Genomic DNA, 19,014 nt, shown 5'->3' with positions numbered 1-19,014 from the left:
CTCTCTCATAATCTCTCTCTCCTCATAATCTCTCTCTCCTCATAATCTCTCTCTCTCTCCTCATAATCTCTCTCCTCATAATCTCTCTCTCCTCATAATCTCTCTCTCCTCATAATCTCTCTCTCCTCATAATCTCTCTCTCTCCTCATAATCTCTCTCTCCTCATAATCTCTCTCTCTCCTCATAATCTCTCTCTCTCCTCATAATCTCTCTCCTCATAATCTCTCTCTCTCCTCATAATCTCTCTCCTCATAATCTCTCTCCTCATAATCTCTCTCTCTTTCCTCATAAACTCTCTCTCTCCTCATAATCTGTCTCCTCATAATCTCTCTCTCTCCTCATAATCTCTCTCCTCATAATCTCTCTCTCCTCATAATCTCTCTCTCTCCTCATAATCTCTCTCTCTCATAATCTCTCTCTCCTCATAATCTCTCTCTCTCTCCTCATAATCTCTCTCCTCATAATCTCTCTCTCTCTCCTCATAATCTCTCTCTCCTCATAATCTGTCTCCTCATAATCTCTCTCTCCTCATAATCTCTATCTCCTCATAATCTCTCTCTCCTCATAATCTCTCTCTCTCCTAATATCTCTCTCTCCTCATAATCTGTCTCTCTCTCCTCATAATCTCTCTCCTCATAATTTTTCTCTCTCCTCATAATCTCTCTCTATCTCGTCATAATCTCTCACTCTCCTCATAATCTCTCCCTCTCCTCATAATCTCTCTCTCTCCTCATAATCTCTCTCTCTCTCTCTCCTCATAGTCTCTCTCTCCTCATAATCTCTCTCTCTTTCCTCATAATCTCTCTCTCTCCTCATAATCTGTCTCCTCATAATCTCTCTCTCTCTCTCCTCATAATCTCTCTCTCCTCATAATCTCTCTCTCCTACTCTCTCCCTCTCTTTCCTCATAATATCTCTCTCTCTCCTCATAATCTGTCTCCTCATAATCTCTCTCTCTCCTCATAATCTCTCTGCTCATAATCTCTCTCTCCTCATAATCTCTCTCTCTCATAATCTCTCTCTCCTCATAATCTCTCTCTCCTCATAATCTCTCTCTCTCCTCATAATCTCTCTCCTCATAATCTCTCTCTCTCTCCTCATAATCGCTCTCTCCTCATAATCTGTCTCCTCATAATCTCTCTCTCCTCATAATCTCTATCTCCTCATAATCTCTCTCTCCTCATAATCTCTCTCTCCTAATATGTCTCTCTCTCCTCATAATCTGTCTCTCTCTCCTCATAATCTCTCTCCTCATAATTTTTCTCTCTCCTCATAATCTCTCTCTATCTCATCATAATCTCTCACTCTCCTCATAATCTCTCCCTCTCCTCATAGTCTCTCTCTCTCCTCATAATCTCTCTCTCTCTCTCCTCATAGTCTCTCTCTCCTCATAATCTCTCTCTCTTTCCTCATAATCTCTCTCTCTCTCCTCATAATATGTCTTCTCATAATCTCTCTCTCTCTCCTCATAATCTCTCTCCTCATAATCTCTCTCTCTCTCCTCATAATCTCTCTCTCTCCTCATAATCTCTCTCTCTCATAATCTCTCTCTCTCCTCATAATCTCTCTCTCCTCATACTCTCTCTCTCTCCTCATAATCTCTCTCCTCATAATCTCTCTCTCCTCATAATGTCTCTCTCCTCATAATCTCTCTCTCTCCTCAAAATCTCTCTCTCTCCTCATAATCTCTCTCCTCATAATCTCTCTTCTCATAATCCCTCTCTCCCCTCATAATCTCTCTCTCCTCATAATCTCTCTCTCCTCAAAATCTCTCTCTCTCCTCATAATCTCTCTCCTCATAATCTCTCTCCTCATAATCTCTCTCTCTCCTCATAATCTTTCTCTCCTCATAATCTCTCTCTCATAATCTCTCTCTCTCCTCATAATCTCTCTCCTCATAATCTCTCTCTCCTCATAATCTCTCTCTCCTCATAATCTCTCTCTCTCCTCATAATCTCTCTCCTCATAATCTCTCTCTCTCTCCTCATAATCTCTCTCCTCATAATCTCTCTCTCTCCTCATAATCTCTCTCTCCTCATAATCTGTCTCCTCATAATCTCTCTCTCCTCATAATCTCTATCTCCTCATAATCTCTCTCTCTCTCCTCATAATCTCTCTCTCTACTCATAATCTCTCTCTCATAATCTCTCTCTCTCCTCATAATCTCTCTCCTCATAATCTCTCTCTCCTCATAATCTCTCTCTCCTCATAATCTCTCTCTCTCCTAATATCTCTCTCTCCTCATAATATCTCTCTCTCTCCTCATAATCTGTCTCTCTCCTCATAATCTCTCTCCTCATAATTTTTCTCTCTCCTCATAATCTCTCTCTATCTCGTCATAATCTCTCACTCTCCTCATAATCTCTCTCTCTCCTCATAATCTCTCTCTCCTCATAATCTCTCTCTCCTCATAATCTCTCTCTCTCCTCATAATCTCTCTCTCTCTCCTCATAATCTCTCTCTCTACTCATAATCTCTCTCCTCATAATCTCTCTCTCTCCTCATAATCTCTCTCTTTCCTCATAATCTCTCTCTCCTCATAATCTCTCTCTCTCCTCATAATCTCTCTCCTCATAATCTCTCTCATCATAATCTCTCTCTCTTTCCTCATAATCTCTCTCTCTCCTCATAATATCTATCTCCTCATAATCTCTCTCCTCATAATCTCTCTCTCTCCTCATAATCTCTCTCTCTCTTTCCTCATAATCTCTCTCTCTCTCCTCATAATCTGTCTCCTCATAATCTCTCTCTCCTCATAATCTCTCTCTCTCTCCTCATAATCTCTCTCTCTCTCCTCATAATCTCTCTCTCTCCTCATAGTCTCTCTCTCTCTCCTCATAATCTCTCTCTCCTCATAATCTGTCTCCTCAGAATCTCTCTCTCCTCATAATCTCTATCTCCTCATAATCTCTCTCCTCATAATCTCTCTCTCTCCTCATAATCTCTCTCTCTTTCCTCATAATCTCTCTCTCTCTCCTCATAATCTCTCTCTCTCCTCATAATCTCTCTCCTCATAATCTCTCTCTCCTCATAATCTCTCTCTCCTCATAATCTCTCTCTCTCTCCTCATAATCTCTCTCTCTCCTCATAATCTCTCTCCTCATAATCTCTCTCTCTCCTCATAATCTCTCTCTCTCCTCATAATCTCTCTCTCCTCATAATCTCTCTCTCTCCTCATAATCTCTCTCCTCATAGTCTCTCTCTCCTCATAATCTCTCTCTCTTTCCTCATAATCTCTCTCTCTCTCCTCATAATATGTCTTCTCATAATCTCTCTCTCTCTCCTCATAATCTCTCTCCTCATAATCTCTCTCTCTCTCCTCATAATCTCTCTCTCTCCTCATAATCTCTCTCTCTCATAATCTCTCTCTCTCCTCATAATCTCTCTCTCCTCATACTCTCTCTCTCTCCTCATAATCTCTCTCCTCATAATCTCTCTCTCCTCATAATGTCTCTCTCCTCATAATCTCTCTCTCTCCTCAAAATCTCTCTCTCTCCTCATAATCTCTCTCCTCATAATCTCTCTTCTCATAATCCCTCTCTCCCCTCATAATCTCTCTCTCCTCATAATCTCTCTCTCCTCAAAATCTCTCTCTCTCCTCATAATCTCTCTCCTCATAATCTCTCTCCTCATAATCTCTCTCTCTCCTCATAATCTTTCTCTCCTCATAATCTCTCTCTCATAATCTCTCTCTCTCCTCATAATCTCTCTCCTCATAATCTCTCTCTCCTCATAATCTCTCTCTCCTCATAATCTCTCTCTCTCCTCATAATCTCTCTCCTCATAATCTCTCTCTCTCTCCTCATAATCTCTCTCCTCATAATCTCTCTCTCTCCTCATAATCTCTCTCTCCTCATAATCTGTCTCCTCATAATCTCTCTCTCCTCATAATCTCTATCTCCTCATAATCTCTCTCTCTCTCCTCATAATCTCTCTCTCTACTCATAATCTCTCTCTCATAATCTCTCTCTCTCCTCATAATCTCTCTCCTCATAATCTCTCTCTCCTCATAATCTCTCTCTCCTCATAATCTCTCTCTCTCCTAATATCTCTCTCTCCTCATAATATCTCTCTCTCTCCTCATAATCTGTCTCTCTCCTCATAATCTCTCTCCTCATAATTTTTCTCTCTCCTCATAATCTCTCTCTATCTCGTCATAATCTCTCACTCTCCTCATAATCTCTCTCTCTCCTCATAATCTCTCTCTCCTCATAATCTCTCTCTCCTCATAATCTCTCTCTCTCCTCATAATCTCTCTCTCTCTCCTCATAATCTCTCTCTCTACTCATAATCTCTCTCCTCATAATCTCTCTCTCTCCTCATAATCTCTCTCTTTCCTCATAATCTCTCTCTCCTCATAATCTCTCTCTCTCCTCATAATCTCTCTCCTCATAATCTCTCTCATCATAATCTCTCTCTCTTTCCTCATAATCTCTCTCTCTCCTCATAATATCTATCTCCTCATAATCTCTCTCCTCATAATCTCTCTCTCTCCTCATAATCTCTCTCTCTCTTTCCTCATAATCTCTCTCTCTCTCCTCATAATCTGTCTCCTCATAATCTCTCTCTCCTCATAATCTCTCTCTCTCTCCTCATAATCTCTCTCTCTCTCCTCATAATCTCTCTCTCTCCTCATAGTCTCTCTCTCTCTCCTCATAATCTCTCTCTCCTCATAATCTGTCTCCTCAGAATCTCTCTCTCCTCATAATCTCTATCTCCTCATAATCTCTCTCCTCATAATCTCTCTCTCTCCTCATAATCTCTCTCTCTTTCCTCATAATCTCTCTCTCTCTCCTCATAATCTCTCTCTCTCCTCATAATCTCTCTCCTCATAATCTCTCTCTCCTCATAATCTCTCTCTCCTCATAATCTCTCTCTCTCTCCTCATAATCTCTCTCTCTCCTCATAATCTCTCTCCTCATAATCTCTCTCTCTCCTCATAATCTCTCTCTCTCCTCATAATCTCTCTCTCCTCATAATCTCTCTCTCTCCTCATAATCTCTCTCCTCATAATCTCTCTCTCCTCATAATCTCTCTCTCTTTCCTCATAATCTCTCTCTCTCCTCATAATCTCTATCTCCTCATAATCTCTCTCCTCATAATCTCTCTCTCTCCTCATAATCTCTCTCTCTCCTCATAATCTCTCTCTCTCTCCTCATAATCTCTCTCTCTCCTCATAGTCTCTCTCTCTCTCCTCATAATCTCTCTCTCCTCATAATCTGTCTCCTCAGAATCTCTCTCTCCTCATAATCTCTATCTCCTCATAATCTCTCTCCTCATAATCTCTCTCTCTCCTCATAATCTCTCTCTCTTTCCTCATAATCTCTCTCTCTCTCCTCATAATCTGTCTCCTCATAATCTCTCTCTCCTCATAATCTCTCTCCTCATAATCTCTCTCTCCTCATAATCTCTCTCTCTCCTCATAATCTCTCTCTCTCATAATCTCTCTCTCCTCATAATCTCTCTCTCCTCATAATCTCTCTCTCTCTCCTCATAATCTCTCTCCTCATAATCTCTCTCTCTCTCCTCATAATCGCTCTCTCCTCATAATCTGTCTCCTCATAATCTCTCTCTCCTCATAATCTCTATCTCCTCATAATCTCTCTCTCCTCATAATCTCTCTCTCTCCTAATATCTCTCTCTCTCCTCATAATCTGTCTCTCTCTCCTCATAATCTCTCTCCTCATAATTTCTCTCTCTCCTCATAATCTCTCTCTATCTCGTCATAATCTCTCACTCTCCTCATAATCTCTCTCTCCCCATAATCTCTCTCTCTCCTCACAATCTCTCTCTCCTCATAATCTCTCTCTCTCCTCATAATCTCTCTCTCCTCATAATCTCTCTCCCTCTCCTCATAATCTCTCTCTCTCTCCTCATAAACTCTCTCTCTCTCTCTCCTCATAATCTCTCTCTCTCATAATATCTCTCTCTCCTCATAATCTCTCTCTCTTTCCTCATAATCTCTCTCTCTCCTCATAATATGTCTTCTCATAATCTCTCTCTCTCTCCTCATAATATGTCTTCTCATAATCTCTCTCTCTCTCCTCATAATCTCTCTTCTCATAATCTCTCTCCCTCCTCATAATCTCTCTCTCTCCTCATAATCTCTCTCTCCTCATACTCTCTCTCTCCTCGTAATCTCTCTCTCTCCTCAATCTCTCCTCATAATCTCTCTCTCTCTCCTCATAATCTCTCTCTCCTCATAATCTCTCTCTCATAATCTCTCTCTCCTCATAATCTCTCTCCTCATAATCTCTCTCTCTCTCCTCATAATCTCTCTCTCCTCATAATCTCACTCTCATAATCTCTCTCTCTCCTCATAATCTCTCTCCTCATAATCTCTCTCTCTCCTCATAATCTCTCTCTCCTCATAATCTCTCTCTCTCCTCATAATCTCTCTCTCATAATCTCTCTCTCCTCATAATCTCTCTCTTCATAATTTCTCTCTCTCCTCATAATCTCTCTCTATCTCATCATAATCTCTCTCTCCTCATAATCTCTCTCTCTCTCCTCATAATCTCTCTCTCTCCTCATAATCTCTCTCTCTCTCTCCTCATAATCTCTCTCTCATAATCTCTCTCTATCTCATCATAATCTCTCTCTCCTCATAATCTCTCTCTCTCCTCATAATCTCTCTCCCTCTCCTCATAATCTCTCTCTCTCTCCTCATAATCTCTCTCTCTCTCTCCTCATAAGCTCTCTCTCTCTCTCTCCTCATAATCTCTCTCTCTCCTCATAATCTGTCTCCTCATAATCTCTCTCTCTCACCTCATAATCTCTCTCTCCTCATAATCTGTCTCCTCATAATGTCTCTCTCTCTCCCCTCATAATCTCTCTCTCCTCATAATCTCTCTCTCCTCATACTCTCTCCTCATAATCTCTCTCTCTCCTCATAATCTCTCTCTCTCATAATCTCTCTCTCTCTCCTCATAATCTCTCTCTCCTCATAATCTCTCTCTCTCTCCTCGATCTCTATCTCCTCATAATCTCTCTCTCTCTCTCCTCACAATCTCCCTCTCACCCCTCATAATCTCTCTCTCTCCTCATAATCTCTCTCTCTCCTCATAATCTCTCTGAAAAAAAAAATACCTATTTGCTGGGGAAATTCAGTCTATTGACTGATCACTCACAGATTCTGTGTTACTTTTTTTCAAAGGCGTTTGCTTTTAAAAGAGGGCACCGGAAGAGAGCTTTATCCCAAAGAATCATATTTCTGATGGCAGAATTTCTGTCACTGGGACAGAATGGTTAAAAAAAAAAAAAGACATTTTTAATAGTGACATTATTTTAATATTCCCTTCTATGTCTAGTCACATTATTTTAATATTCACTTAATTTCACAACAATCATATGAAGCAGCTAATGATAAATAGATAAGAATATGAAATTCAGAAAGTCCCAGTGTTTTACACAAGGTCACACAGCAAGAAAATAACAAAAGTGAAACATGGAAGCAGGTTCTCTGACTCCAAAGCAGGCTTCTTTCCATTGTACAACAAGTGCTTCCCTTGGCAATTCCTTTGTGCATGTCTTTGGGCCATCAGCTGGCTTGAATTAGGGGTGGAGACGGACTCCAATGGGATAGCAATATTTATGGGACTTTCCGTAACTCAAACAGGTACCTTGGGAATTACTTTTAGTTTTCCTAGGTGATCTGCCAAAAGTATTACCTCTTCTATTTTCCTCTGAACCTAGGTAACTTAAGCTCCCTTCTAATATTTTGAGGTGTTGGGGTAGGAGGGGATAGTGGCTTATGGAATCATGCCAGTGTTCCCAGAGTCCTTGGGCATGGCTTACGGATTTGCCTGTCCTTCTCCTACCTCCCATGCACAGAGGGATCAGCATTGGTCGTTAAGAACATCTCTGAGTGGCCCAGCAGCATGGGGAAAAAACATGGTCCGTCTGGTGGCCTTGGCCCAGCCCTGGCCATAAAAAGGGATTTCATATCATTAGCAACTTCCCCTTCACAGTTCGTTAGTGTGAAATGTCTTGGCAGATGGAATGAGAGTGGGGACTCCCTCCTCACCAGTGATTTCACCTCTCCTAAGAGCAGCCATGGCGCAGCTGTATTTACTGCTTCAATTTGTGGCTCTGACAATAGCACGTTGAGGTGCCGGAAAATGTGTGTAGCAGTGGTCAGCTGGCAACTAGATGGCAAGATGAAATGAACTTTACATGGCAGGTCTAGTTGATAAACCAGTTGTATCTGGATACCTACCTTTGTCCGCATTACTAGAAGGCTTTGCTATTAAGGCTGAGCTGGAGATAGTGGGGTAAGCTGAGGCATCCCAGATGGTCCCAATGAAGTGCGTGTGGGTGTGTATGTGTATGTGCACACATATATTAAAATATATATGTACATGTGTGTATATACAAATATGTATAAAATATAAGTAAATATATTTATTTTTACTCAATATTTGTTGTCTATCTTCCAAAGAGGATGGAAAATACAATTATATCAACCCCCAAGCAAGTTGCATTTGAGGTCAGGACATGAAGTTCAAGTATATTTTCTAGGAGAATTGAGTATTGTTTCACAAGTGAGGGCCAGAGTTGAAAATAATAGCTCCCAAGGTCATTTGAAATGTTCACCCCTTTAAAGATAAAAACAGAGTGAGTGAACCTGTTGACTAACTGGGTCTCTCTATTGATACCTAAGGTGACATCCATGGCTCATACTGTATGTGTGAAAATTCAGGCACTGCCCTACATTAAACTTGAAGGTTTGTTTTCCTTCTGCTTTGGGCCTACTGATTCAATTACCATCAATAGACAGAGTTCACTCCAGCCCCACCTCTGCCTACTTACCAAGTAGAAGTTGAAGGACAGAGGTGAAGGTGGATTAGTGCAGAATTTTAACTCTGCTGTTTGTCTGGGGCAGTGTGGCAAGTATCCTCCAAGGTGGCCGCCAGTGACCTCTGAATCCTGGCATTCACACCCTGTGTAATTCCCTCTCCTTGGTTGTTAACTTGCATCTAGCAAATACAGAAAAATGATGGGATGTCAATTCTGAGACTAGATCATAAAAAGATTGTGGCTTCCAGCTTGAGTGCAAACTCTCTCCCTTTCTCTCATTCTCTCTCTCTCTCTGATCATTCTTCCTGTGGGGGCCATGTTGTGAGTTAGGGTGGAGGAAAAAGTACAGAGACCTGCCAATAACGATATAAGTAAGAATGGAAGTAGACCCCTTCCCCTTTGTCCTCCCTCTGGTTTTCAGATGAAACCAAGCCCTGGCCAACACCTCGCCTGCAATCTCAGAAAGACCTTGACCTGGAAGCACTCAGTGTAGCTCTGCCCAGATTCCTGATCAATGGAAACTCTAAAAAATGTTTGCTGTTTGAAGACACTGAGTTCTGTGTTTTTGTTTTTGTTTTTTGGGGGGAGGGGGTGATCATTTATTAAGCAGCAATAGAAAACCAACACAGGCAGCAATGGGTGACAAGGTGATTCCCCCATTAACCACTGAGTAGGTGGGCTAAGTCATCACAGGACTCAGTGAACAGTGCACTCAAGTTCTAAGTGAATCCTGGTTTTGAGGGGGAGTTTTTCTAAGCTTTAGTAGCGGAATCACCACCTGTGACTCACTGTGCATACAGGGAGCTTTCTACCACTGGCTAGAATGGTTTAAAGACAGTCCTGGTCCAGAGGCAAGGGCTCCACCTCAGACTTACTAAAATAGAATCTCTAGGGTGAGACCTGGATCTGTATTTTTGGAAAATCATCCCGGTAATTTTACTGTTTAGTTCATTTTGGAAATCACTGGAATAACCTTTCCAGGCCATGTTCTATATTGGATCTCCACGGTTCTCTGTATTAAGGGAGTTTCACATCTCATGCAGGTGATATCGAGCAGTGAGCTTAGCATACTTGAGTTTTCTCTATGTAGATGTCAGCCACTTGTAGGACTCGGAAAGTTGAGCACTGCCACAAAGGAATACTTGTATTCCTGAGTCTAATCAAAGTAGTAGTAGAGATTCTAGCATGAGTCCACAAATGGTTTGTTCTCTAACAAGTCAAACACCAATAACTTGTTGCTCAAGTTAACTGTTTACAGAGACACTGTGGTATGGGGAAGGAGACATTGGCTTTAGAGCCGGAACTGGGTTTAGGTGCTAACCCCTCTGCTTTGAGGCTGTGTGACCTTGGTCAAGTTAACGAATCTCCCTGAGAATACTTCTTTTACACTTTATTTTTAAGAACTCTGTTGTGGTTTTTTTCTGACTATAAAAGTAATACAGTTTCCTTCTAAAAATAGGGAACATACAGAAAAGTATTTTTGAAATCCAAAATTATACATAACCCAGAAACCTCTGACAACTAGAGTCCTGTTTCCTCTGGTCTAGTTTAAATGGATTTACTTACATGTTTTTATATAACTATGATTATGATTATGCTATTATGTAAGACTTTCATCCTGCTTTTTCACTTAACATTATATTCTGAACATTTTCTCACAGCATTAAAAGTCTTCAGAGATATCACTTCCAGAGGCCTTATAGTACTCCACTGTGTAGGTGTGTCATGACTGTTTTCTGTGGTTCAATGATTTCCAGGTTTTTACCTTTATGAAAAATATTGTGAGAAACATCTTTGTTTGCAATATTTGTCCACATTTCCTATTACTTCCTTAGAAGGAACTCTCAGAAATGAAATTACTGCATCCAAAGGTCTGAATACTTTTTTTTTTTTTTTTTTTGGCCACGCTGCGCAGCTTGTGGGAACTTAGTTCCCGATCAGGGACTGGACCCAGGTCCTCAGCAGTGAGGGCTCCGAATCCTAACCATTAGGCCACCAGGGAACTCCCTGAATACTTTTAAAAGTTCTGAACCATGTTGCAAAGTGCTCTTCAGAAAGGTTTAACCAGTATGTACTTCCACCAGAGAAAGAGAATTTCCATCTCAATGCAACCTTACCAGCATAAAGGTTATCTTAAAATATTGCTAATTTGATGATCTACATGGCTTTGTTAGTTTGATAGTCAAAATATGCTTTCTTGTTTTAATGTGTACTTTTTATATTGCTAGTACGATCAAGCACTTTTCCTACATTTAGTACTTCTTTGGTGAAATGAAAATGATGTTCCCTACCCATATCATAGGATTATTGGGAAAAATTATGGAATGGTGATTGTGAGTACTTTTTATAAATGCAATGATATGGTATGTTTATATAAATCTGATGGTCTCAATGTAGTTGATAGATATATGTAGACAAGTCAATCTATCATAAGGCTGTGGGATTGAGGGTAAATCCCCCCAGTCCTCCTTCATCCCATATATTTACATGTCATGTAATCAGAGTCCAGTAGTTGAGCTATAATAAAGGAATACTCACAGGTAGCAAACAGATCCATGCCCCCTGCACGGCTACTTCCACAGTATTGCTCTCGGTAATGGTAAGTGTTGGGGAAGGATGACTTGGTCATATGTTTGTTAACAGACGCTCTTCATAGCCACTTCCTCCTCCTTTGCCAGCCACATCCCTGAGTCACTGCTCAAATGTGGGTCACAGCAGCTGTAGGCTCTCCTACAGTAAGTGCCAAGACACTACCCCTTTCGACATGTCCTAAGAACTGCCTCAGTCTACCTAGATGTAGAAACTGTTTGATTTCAATACATGTAATGAAGGTGAGCACCAAAGCTATAACTCCCAGAATTTCTATATTAAATGAATGACTTATATAGTGTTGCTTATTCAACTTGTTTCTCTCACTTATTCAAAAAGGAAAATTAATAAAAAATAAAAAAAATTTAAAAAAGAAATGAAAAAAACAAAAAGGAAAATTAAGAAATAAAAAACATTATGTCAAAGGCCTGAAAATATTGAGAGATTTTCTTCAACCAATTTAACATAAAGCAACTAAGATGTTAAATAATATGTGGGTTTCAAGGGAGAAATTGGTAGATTTAAAATGCAATCAATGTAATCAGTCAGACTATAACTTCCCCTTCAGAGGCCTGGAATTCAGCCTTCCTTTTTCCCAAGAACTCTGTTCTTTGTGCCTGGTGATTACAAGTTCCAAAGTGGAAGTTGTGAGGGTAGAATCTGTTCTTTCTTATTTATAATTAAAAAAAAATTAAAAAGGGTGTTTGGGGACCACTTGTACAGTGCCTATAAATCCACAGCAAGGAATTTTGCCTTAGTAGCTCTAAACAGACTATTCCTTTTTCTCTAAATTTATGGAAGAACTTTAAAGGCATTTTGTGTACATTGTTATGCAGTCTGTGCTTTAATTCAGTGGGACTTTTGGCCAAGTATGGATTACAGAGTTAGATATTTTGGGTTCAATTTTCTTTGGTACATCTTTCCCAGATATGACTTCATTTTATTTATACAATCTCATGGTGTCTTATAAACTTGCTCTTTCTCATCATCTTCTGAAATCTCATAAATAAATAAATCTCATAAATAAATAGCAATAAATAGTGGTTACAGGGGGCACAAAATCAGTCTCCTAAACTTTTTCAATGAGAGAGCTGCCATTTTGTCCAGAAGGTAGTTCAGTTACCACAGCCGTTATTCTAATGACCAGAATCTGCCGTCCCCTTGAAGTGGGGGTCTCTACAATGCCCGCAAGCATTTGCCAGGGAAGCCTACATCAGTTGTCTCACATACTACCTGGGGTTTGTAGAATTGGAGAAGATTGAATCAGGGTGGCACTGGGCTTACCACAGAGCAGTGTTCTTCCAGCTCGTGGACGGTTTGGAACAGTCATGGCCACTGAAAACCAAGGGCGCGACCAGATGAACCACAATGGAGAAAAAGTCCTCAAGGAATTCACCAGTTTGGAAACAGCCATTTCTTTCTTTTTTTAAAAAAAATATTTATGTATTTATTTATTTTGGCTGCACCGGGTCTTAGTTGCAGCACGTGGGATCTTTAGTTGTGGCATGCGGGCTCTTAGTTGCAGCATGCCGACCTGTGGACTTAGTTGCGGTATGCATGCGGGATCTAGTTCCGCGACCAGGGATCAAACCCGGGTCCCTTGCATTGGGAGCGTGGAGTCTTACCCACTGGACCACCAGGGAAGTCCCGAAACAGCCATTTCTGAACTTCATGTCCCGTATACGGCAGCACCAAACTCTTCGGGGTGGGATGAACTCAAGGAAAGGCGTGTGTGACTACTTAGCTTCCTTCCTGCTGCAAGTTCTCTGTCCATTTCCAAGCTTTCTCCTATTTTATTATTAGAAATATTATTACTATATTAAAGATACAGTAATATAGTAATAATAACTAATGTTCATGGGAATTACTAAATGCCCATGGGTATTTAGTAATTGGGTGAAGGCTTTCCATGTTTTATCTCATTTAACCCTCACAATGCCTCATCGAGCTAGCAGCTATCATTATTCCACCTTGGAGGCTTGGAGACTGGGTCTGAGAGGTTAGATAACCTGTGCAGGTACTTGCCTAGGAACAGACTCCACTGGAATTCATACAGGCTGTCAGATCCCAGAGTCCATGCTCCTTGTTATCACGATGACTGCAAGTAGTACAAACAGTGTGCTGGACTCAGACATTAAACGGTCATAAGACTAGACTCAGTGTCGCTCACTTCCTATCAGAGAGTGAAAGCAAAGGCATCCAATCTGGAGGAGGTGTGTTGCAGACACCAAGGTCAGCACTTTGTCTCTAATCTTTCAGCACACCATCCAACAGGTAAATTCCCCCTTTCTGATGCTGAAGGCAAAACAAAAAGAAAGAAAAATGCAATGATTTCTTTCCCTACTTGTCACAAAGGAAATGTTCTGTGAAAAGTAGAGAAACAGATTGTCCAGGGCAAAAATCAACAAATTTGATGTCTGGGATTAAAGATCAGATGCCGCTACCCAACCTTTAGAAGCCTCTAGAGGGACTTCAAAGAAATGGCCCAAAGCCCCATGTCTCCCTTCATGAAGAAAGTTGACTTGGTCTTTTGTGCCACCTTTACCCACCAGACTGTTCCCTGGAAAACACTTTGGGAAATGAAAGTAACTTTTGAGGTTGCCAGGAACAGAGAAATCTTTTTTTTTTCCAATTAAAAAAATTTTTTTTAATTGAAGTATAGTTGATTTACAGTGTTGTGCTAGTTTCAGGTGTACAACACAGTGATTCCGATATATATATATTCTTTTTTAGATTCTTTTCCCTTATAGGTTATTACAAAATATTGAGTATAGTTCCCTGTGCTATACAACATCCTTGTTGGTTATCTATTTTATATAGAGTAGTGTGTATATGTTAATCCCAAACTCCTAATTTATCCCTCCCCCACCCTTTTCCCCTTTGGTAAACATAAGATTGTTTTCTATGTCCGTGAGTCTATTTCTGTTTTGTAAATAAGTTCATTTGCATCTCTTGTTTTTTGGTGCTACATATAAGCGATATCATATGATATTTGTCTTTCTTTGGTTTACTTCACTTAGTATGGTAATCTCCAGGTCCATCCATGTTGCTGCAAATGGCATTATTTCATCCTTTTTGATGGCTGAGTAATATCCCATTGTACATATGTACCACATCTTCTTTATCCACTCATCTGTCAATGGACATTTAGGTTGCTTCCATGTCCTGGCTATTGTAAATAGGGCTGCAGTGAACATTGGGGTGCATATATCTTTTCAAATTAGAGTTTTCTCTGGATATATGCCCAGGAGTGGGATTGCAGGATCATATGGCAACTCTAGTTTTAGTTTTTTAAGGAACCTCCATCCCGTTCTCTGTAGTGGCTGCACCAATTTACATTCCCACCAACAGTGTAGGAGGGTTCCTTTTTCTCCACACCTTCTCCAGCATTTATTATTTGTAGACTTTTTGATGATGGCCATTCTGACCAGAGTAAGATGATACCTCATTGTACTTTTGATTTGCATTTATCTAATAATTAGTGATGTTGAGCATTTTTTCATGTGCTTGTTGGCCATCTGTATATCAGGAACAGAGAAATCTAACATCTTATAGCTTCTGTCAGTTTAGTTGTTTCACTGTGATGACTGATCAGACAAGGTTCCTGCAGACACCAACTCCTCTTCCTCTGACTTTCACACTTATAATTCAGTTTGCTTCTCTTTCTGGAGATTTCTATCTCACACATAGGTACCATAAGTTTTCTCTTAGCTCTTCACCTCTCATTTACAGTCTCTCTCCCTTCCTCATCCCTTCTTACTCCATTTGTGAATCTAAAAATGATGCCAGTAATTCACGACTCCAAATCATGAGTGGTGCTAGAGACATGCCTTTGTCAAGGAAAGACGTAGCTACGGAAGTAAAATTTAAATAACATAAAACTGAAACTATCAACTTCTGGAACAGAAGTTGTGGAACCATTCTGTGGAATGGAACTGTGGAACCATTCCAGCAGTTCTGGAACCATCCATTGAACCCCTTCAGAATCTCCCTTTACAAATAGGGAGATTTGTAAAGGAGATTTCCCTTTACAAATAACCTAGGATCACATTATAGAATCTCCAGTTAGGAAAAGATCATAGAGGTAATCTGACCTGTGTGCCTACATTCTATGTCATTTACATATTCATTGAAAGACAAAGCCAATCTATTATTGGTCCCCAGCTTTGGGTCAGGTGATAGAAATTTGGGACAAATAAGACCTAGACACTGTCCTTAAGAAGCTTAGTATTGCAGGGGGACTAGAAAGTACCCTGGGGTGGGAGGTGCAAAATGCTGTGGCCCAGACTAGACCTCATGGGGGAGGAGGTCAGGAGAATTTTTGCAGAACAGGAGATTCTTGGGTTGGTTCTAGAAGGGAGAGGAAGATTCTCTTCCTTGCGAGTATCAGAAATTCCATTTAGGTAAAACAGGGGGTGTATATTGGACGGATAGACATTACCTTGGGAAGGGCAGGGATGCAACGGAGTGCCGTGGCTACAGATGATCTTAGGGCCCTCCCCGCATGCTCACCTGGGTGTTTTCTGCACATTAGTTCCATTCTCCCCTACTGCAGATTGGCAGGGAATGTGGTGGCTGCCGAAGATTCCACCACCAGAAAGAGACTGATCCTATTTCCTCAGATCTGTTTGGAATATCCTGGAGACTGAGGCAGGGTGCACCACAGGACTGGTCATCTAAGGCCAGGACAGTGCCACGTTACACAGACATGGCCATCGGAGAACAAACTATGCAGTGGCCATTCTCAAAACAGGGGACACCCTGGGGCTCAAACATTCCACTTGGGGTCTTCCAAAGACTGTTACTCCAGAGCAGGATTCTCACCCAAAATGATCTACCAGCAGCAGGGTAGAAGCTGCCCTAAAAAAACTCTTGAAAACCTAGCTTCCAGTTCAGTGTTGTTCTATGTATACACTCTTTGCATACTACTTCTTACTACACACATGCTCAGTAAGCATTAACTATCAAGCAACTACAAGGGCAGATCCTGACAGCAGAAAGACCCAGTCATTTGATAGTGATAATGATGATGGTGATAATTACCAGTTGAATATACTGCATGCTTCTAAATACATTGTTTTGTTTGATTCTCATCACAATTCTGTGGGGTAAGTAAAAGTAATACAGTGGTGAACACCGTATTGAGCACATGCTGCGTGCCAAGCACTGTTCTAAGAACATTACATTTATGAATTTGATTAATCCTTACAGCAGCTCCATAAGGCACATACTATTGTAATCCTGATTTTATTGATGAAGAAACTGAGGCAAAGGGAAACCAAATAATGTATCTAAGGTCCTATAACTCATAAGGATAGAACTGGGACCCTGCTGGTTCCGGAGTTCATGCTCGTAGCTTCTATTCTGGTAGACCATTATTATTATTTTCATTTTTATAATGGAGAGTTTGAGCAAAGCAAAGCCATAGTGAGTAGTCATACTGGTAATAATAAAAATAACAATAGCCAAAGTATATGTCCCACCTACAACACATTGGGCGCTATAATAAGCCTGAATACTCTGATTTCGCCAATTATCCTGAAAGGAAATTATTGTTGTCGTTGTTGTTTTTCGAAAACATGCTCAGAAATATAGCTGTATTTCATTCCATTCTCAGTTTGTGTTCTGGAGGCCTTAGAAAGTCAGGAAGTTGCTGGAAGAGCTGAGAATTGGTCCACTCCTTAAAAGAACCAAATTCGGGCTTCCCTGGTGGCGCAGTGGTTGAGAGTCCGCCTGCCAATGCAGGGGACACAGGTTTGTGCCCCGGTCTGGGAAGATCCCACATGCCGCGGAGCGGCTGGGCCCGTGAGCCATGGCCCCTGAGCCTGCGTGTCCGGAGCCTGTGCTCCGCAATGGGAGAGGCCACAGCAGTGAGAGGCCCGTGTACCGCAAAACAAACAAACAAACAAGAACCAAATTCATGTTTGTGATGGTGATGCTCCCTAGGGCTGGCAGTGATAGGTATACAAGTCCTAACATTTGCTTTGGCCCCTCATGTCTTTCCCACCCAGGTCTACTTCCTAGAACAAACACCCAAACACTCTTAGAGTGAGGGACCTCCAACAGAGCTAGCTCTGCCACCAGATCCTGTGTGCACTCGGGTCAGCTGTTGTGCCTGGCTAAGCCTCATTTTCCTCATCTATAAAATGGGAACATTGGTCAAAATGATTGATAGAACCCCCTGAGCTCTAAAACCTTCTGAGTCTTCACTGACATGGGGGTTTTACATCTATGAGTCCTCCTTAGTGGACACTCTAAGAAGAATTGTGCCTTCCTGGGTGTTATGGTCTGAATGGTTTTGTCTCCCCCAAATTCATTTGTTGAAATCCTGTCCCCCAAGGTGATGGTCTTAGGAGGAGGGGCTTTTGGGAAGTAACTAGGTCATGAGGGGAGAACCTACATGATTGGAATTAGCGCTCTTATAAAAGAGACCCAGAGAGTGAGCTCACCCCTTCTGCCACGCAAGCTTATGGTGGAAAGACAGCTGACTCTGAAGTGGGCTCTCCCCAGACATTAAATCTGCCAAAGCCTTGATCTTGGACTTCCCAGACTCCAGAACAGTGAAAAATAAATTCCCGTTGTTTATAAGCCACACAGTTTGAGGTATTTTGTTATAGCAGCTCGAACTGACTAAGACACTGGGATTCATAGCAAAATCAAACTGTGATCTTGAGGGTAGGAAGGGGATTTGAGGGCAGGAAGTTCAATCTCCTAGGCATTCCCTCCACAGCCCACTAACAAACCCTCCATACAGACCCACAGTGGTTCCCATCTCCAGGCAAAAGGGAACAGTCCCCCGCCCCTGGGGTGAAGGCCTTACAACTACCCAGGTAGGCAACTCAAAACTCAGGGAGGGCAGGAGGTTTGAGGAAAAGTATGCATGGTGTGTAATACGTGTGCTCTTAAAGTCTCAGCACATAAACCTCCAAAAGTTGCACTTTTCTAAAACCAGTTAGATTTAGAAGCATTTAAATAATGGCTCTTGCAGGGAACCCTCCTCCTGCTTCATATTCTTTAGCTGTTTAGGAATTATTGCTGAGGCCCTGAGGTCAGCTGAAGTAGTTTCTTCCAGGATTTCCCTGTTTCTCAGATTGTGACTCTTTTGACCAGCACTTACTGGGTTGAAATCTCAGCTCCTTTGCATTTGTCTGTTATCATGATAGAAAAAAAATCGCTTGTCTGAGAACACCAGGTACAGGCACTGTTCTAAGCCACTCACCTGTGTGAAGGCATTTTATCCCCACGGCAACCCTGTGAAGAGGGTTTTCCTTTGAAGGGTCTGATTTACGGAGGTCAAATAACTTGTCCAAGGTCACTTAGCTGGTAAGTAATGTATTTGCTTCCTAGGGCTGCTGTAACAAATTACCACAAACTGAGTGGCTTAATATAAGAGAAATTTATTCTCTCACAGTTCTGGGGTCCAGAAGTCCAAAGTCAAGGTGCCAGCAGGACCACACTCCCTCCAAAGTCTCTAAAGGAGAATCATTCCTTGCCTCTTCCAGCTTCTAGTGGCTCCAAGTGGTCCTTGGCCTGTGACAGCATCATTCCAATCTCTGCCTCCATCTTCACATGGCCTTTTCCTCTTCTATGTCTTTGTCTCCTCCTCTGTCTCTTATAAGCCACTTAT

At 41.3% G+C, this 19,014-nt stretch overlaps 1 long non-coding RNA gene across 1 annotated transcript in view; it reads right to left on the bottom strand.

Moving 5' to 3' along the window:
- Nucleotides 1–18,686, bottom strand: part of LOC136792166 (uncharacterized) — a 66,231-nt gene extending 47,545 nt beyond the window's left edge. The window contains exon 1 of the long non-coding RNA XR_010835581.1: nt 18,607–18,686. This is a non-coding gene — a long non-coding RNA (uncharacterized lncRNA). The remainder of the gene's footprint in view (nt 1–18,606) is intronic.
- Nucleotides 18,687–19,014: the final 328 nt, after the last annotated feature.

This window comes from Kogia breviceps, chromosome 11, assembly GCF_026419965.1.
Source record: "Kogia breviceps isolate mKogBre1 chromosome 11, mKogBre1 haplotype 1, whole genome shotgun sequence".
Classification (NCBI taxonomy): domain Eukaryota; kingdom Metazoa; phylum Chordata; class Mammalia; order Artiodactyla; family Physeteridae; genus Kogia; species Kogia breviceps.
Note: the sequence above shows the minus strand (reverse complement) of the source record. Positions and strands in the feature narration are given on the sequence as shown.